General features: G+C 51.1%; 1 long non-coding RNA gene across 1 annotated transcript; it reads left to right on the top strand.

Annotated features, from left to right (window-relative positions):
* Window positions 1-2,753, top strand: LOC139668219 (uncharacterized). Its single transcript, XR_011696999.1, has 4 exons — window positions 1-58; window positions 1,032-1,121; window positions 1,899-2,007; window positions 2,531-2,753. It is a non-coding gene; the product is annotated as an uncharacterized lncRNA (long non-coding RNA).
* The last annotated feature ends 958 nt before the right edge of the window (window positions 2,754-3,711 follow it).

The following is a 3,711-nucleotide window of genomic DNA, read 5'->3' as shown; positions in this document are numbered from 1 at the left end:
TGGACACAGGTGATTCCTATTGGGTTTGTTGCTGCCTGAACACCAAGACCTTCATCAGGTAGGTCTGTGGGACCTCTTAATGGAAAGTTGCCCATTCAGGTTTTCTGCCCAAAGCCCATCTTCATAGACTCACTTAAACAGCAAACAGCTGGAAGTATCCTGGTATGTTTTTAGGCCATCAGAGATGTCTGGGAAAGAGAATAAAAGCCTTCATTTGAATCTAAGAGCCTAGAATGTGGAAAGTGAAACTAGGCTTTTCCTAAGTAGAGGAGAGACTGCCTTGATGCTGCAGGAGGGACCCAAGATCCTCCTTGGACAAATGCAGACATTCTGTAGCAAAGCAAGGAGAAACTTTTCCCACAGCAGTAAAGTGTTTATCTATAATTTCAGCCTTTCAGTAACTCCAAAGGTTGATTTCTGTTTCCATTTCTGGGCAGCAAGACACTTCCTTGCCCTCTGGCTCATCCCTGGATTGGTGCAGGAATAGCAAGGGTGGGGCTGGGAAATGTCTTGGCTGGGAATTCTGGGATTGGTCTGGAGTTGAAGGTGGGCACTCCCAAGCTGAGCTGAGAGGACTTTGCTGAGTCCAAGGAAGCAGAGATGACTGGGCAGGGTGTTTGGGACATGGGTTTGATGCATGTATCCTGAGGGAGTAAAAGACATAATTTTCAATGGCAATTTCATCTCTTCAATTCCCAAATTTTACTGGTTGTTGTTCGGATTAGATTTGGAATAGCTGGCCCCAGGTCTGCAGTCTGTGCTGTGGGGAAGGTCTTCAGAAAATCTTAGAGAAAATAAATGGAAATTAATCATCTTAGGTATTTGATTTCACAGAGACTGAGATATGAGGAAATGCTCCCAATGTTTGCAGGGTGACACAGACCTCAGAATTGTTTTTAAGAGAAAGGTGGAGGAAACATCATGGACTGTGTTTGGAGGCAGCCCCTCTGCAGTGTGGGGAACCCCAGTGCTCAGGCTTCTGCACCCCCAGGGTCCTCCATGTCCTCATTGCCTTGGTGTCCCCTCTGCAGCCCAGTGAAGAGCCAGGGGAGGTGGATCAGTCATGAAGATCCTGTACCTGCTCTTCCCCTTGCTTCTCCTGGTGATCCAGAATGCCGCAGGTGAGAGGGGAAGTGGGGAGGTGGGGAAAGTGTGATCATCCCTGTCACAAGGATTTTCCATGTTTCTGGAAGTTACAGCTTTAGTGGGAGTGAGGTAAATGTCCAGGACCGTTGATGAGAATAGTGTTTTCCAGCAATCTTTCAATAGGACACAGACTTGGGATGGAAAGACCCCATGAAAATACCAACTTGGCTTCTCTGGTGGGTCTGAAAGGGCCTTGGTATCAGGCTTCAACTCTGCACCCAGCTGGATGCTCTGGATGGTCTCTTGCCCTGTACAGGGATGGGAGCGAGCCCCAGGTGGATTGTCTGGGGAACAAAGCTGTCCCTTCTCATTTGGTGCTGCATTGAGTGTCCCAAAACTTCATTACCACAAGGCAGGATCCCTGCAAGGGCTGGGCAAGGACTTTCCATCAGAGGTCACACTAATTATGGAACAGCCAGGACGGGGATTTGGGGTGTGAGGAGTCCCCTGCTTTCCAACTGTTCTGGTCCAGACACTGTTGGGAATGCAGCTGGAGAGCCAGCAAGGCTCTTCCTCAATCTCCCTGGGGAGAGAGATCCTTCTCACTCTCTGCTCTTGTGTGCACCCAGTTGAGTGTGAAAGACTCCTTCTAGAGAGACATGTTGCTATTGAAGCTGTGTCTGTGGGGAGGTTTGAGCTGAGACCATCTTGGCCTCAAAGGCTTGGGAAGTTTCAGGCATTCTGCAAGCACACACAGCTCTCCTGGACCATTTCTTTAATTGTTCTGAGTGTGCCTTTCCCCATGGAAACAGGAAGTGAACTTGAATGCCAACATCGAAGAGGATTCTGTGTTTTTGGGAGATGCATCCTCCCAGCAAGACAAATTGGAAGATGCACTGGACAAACCGTGTGCTGCAAAGGGTAAGGCCTGGATTCTGTCTGAGGAAAGATTTTTCGACCCTTTCCACAGAAAGGTCCATCAGAAATTTATTGCATAGCAATGCCTGTTAAATAATATCCTTCTTTATGCCCTATGGGAGATACACAAAAAAGAAGAGAAAAGCCTTTGTGGGTTTGGACTTGTTGAAAGGGGGTTTGCAGGAGCCCCAGGTCAGCCAGTGCCTCCCCACTCTCCTCCAGTCCCAGGAGGCTCATTTAGGATTTACAGAGAACTCACCCAAGACACCAAAGAGTGAAGAGTTTGCTGTCCTTGGGCAGCACCGAGGACATGATCCAGGTTTGCTGCATCTGCACAGACTTGGAGTCAGGGCTGCCACCACTAAGATAAGGCAGGTCCAAACTGTCTGCACTAAGGACTGGAGCTCACCTCTGCTGAGCCTGAGTCTCCTGCACCACAGACTGGATGGTCCTTGCAGGGTAGGAGAGAGACAGCAGGAGGAAAGGTTTACAGCAGGTGATGAGTTTGTGTCCTTTTATCTTACAGATTGTAGGGTTGAGACTGTGAAATTTCCAAGCAGGAAGTCCCCCTTGCTTCTGGCTGCTGGATCCATCTCCTGATGTCCTGTCCCCTCCCTGCCTCTGCCATCCCCAGCTGCTGTGACAGCAGGAGTGGCAGCTGCTCCTGCTGGGTGCTGCTGGGCTGGAGACATCTCATCCCAGCCATGGTGTCTTTGGGGCAGAGGCTGCTTTTCCCAGCTTGAATAAAGATGAGCAGTTTGGCATTGCATGGGTGGGCTGTGTGTGTGTCCTTGTGATGGAGGGTGTGCTGGACCTGCTGGCTGTGGGAGTGGCAAAGGTGTGTTAGTGGCAGGAGAAGCACCTGGAGATGCTGAGGGTCAGCATTGTGTCTGTGCCTGGGGATGCTCCTGCCTGTCAGTGGAGTGGGGACACAGAGCCTGTCAGTGCCTGCTGGTGCAGGGTGGTTGGTGTGGGAGGGATGGAGCTGCTCTGCAGATGCTTCCTCTGGGAATTGGGACCTCTGTCCTGGTTGTCCCAGTCAGGGGTGTCCCTCTTCCCTGACAACCATGGCACCACTAAACCATGTCCCCACTACCACATCTACTTGATTTTAAATCCCTGCAGGGACAGCAACTGCACAGTGCCCAGGGCAGCCTGTGCCAGCTCCTGACCTCCCTTTTGGTAAAGAAATTGTTCCTAACACCCACTCTAAACCTTCTCTGGTGCAATTGAGACCATCTTCTCTGGTCCTGTCACTTGTTACGAGGGAAAGGGACTGGCCTTAAAAAAGTTTCCACTGCCATTTCTTTCCAGAACTGGAGAGTTTGCTGGGGGATGCTCAGATCAGTCCTGCCAGCTGTGAACTTTCCTTCCCCTTGCTCACCTCTCCTGACAATGTCCTTGAGCAGTCACCACGACCTCTGCAGAGCAAAGCTCTCCCCCCACCCCAGCAACTCCTGCTGAGCCCGTGTGTCACAAGAAGTGTTGCAGGAGGATAACGGTGACAACAGCCCCAGAGGGCACCTCAGCCTCTGCCACTGCAGCAGGGAGGGAGGATGGGCAGCCCCAGCACCCCCACACAGATGGGTCACTCTCTGGTTGGCCAAGGGGAGTTGTGTGAGCAGGAACAAGTGCATGTCCCACCCACTAGGAGGGGTATAAAATGAACACGTTTTGGTGAAGCAGCATTCCCTGACTCCAAGGGCA

The sequence above is a fragment of the Pithys albifrons genome, chromosome 2 (assembly GCF_047495875.1).
Source record: "Pithys albifrons albifrons isolate INPA30051 chromosome 2, PitAlb_v1, whole genome shotgun sequence".
Classification (NCBI taxonomy): Eukaryota; Metazoa; Chordata; class Aves; order Passeriformes; family Thamnophilidae; genus Pithys; species Pithys albifrons.
Note: the sequence above shows the minus strand (reverse complement) of the source record. Positions and strands in the feature narration are given on the sequence as shown.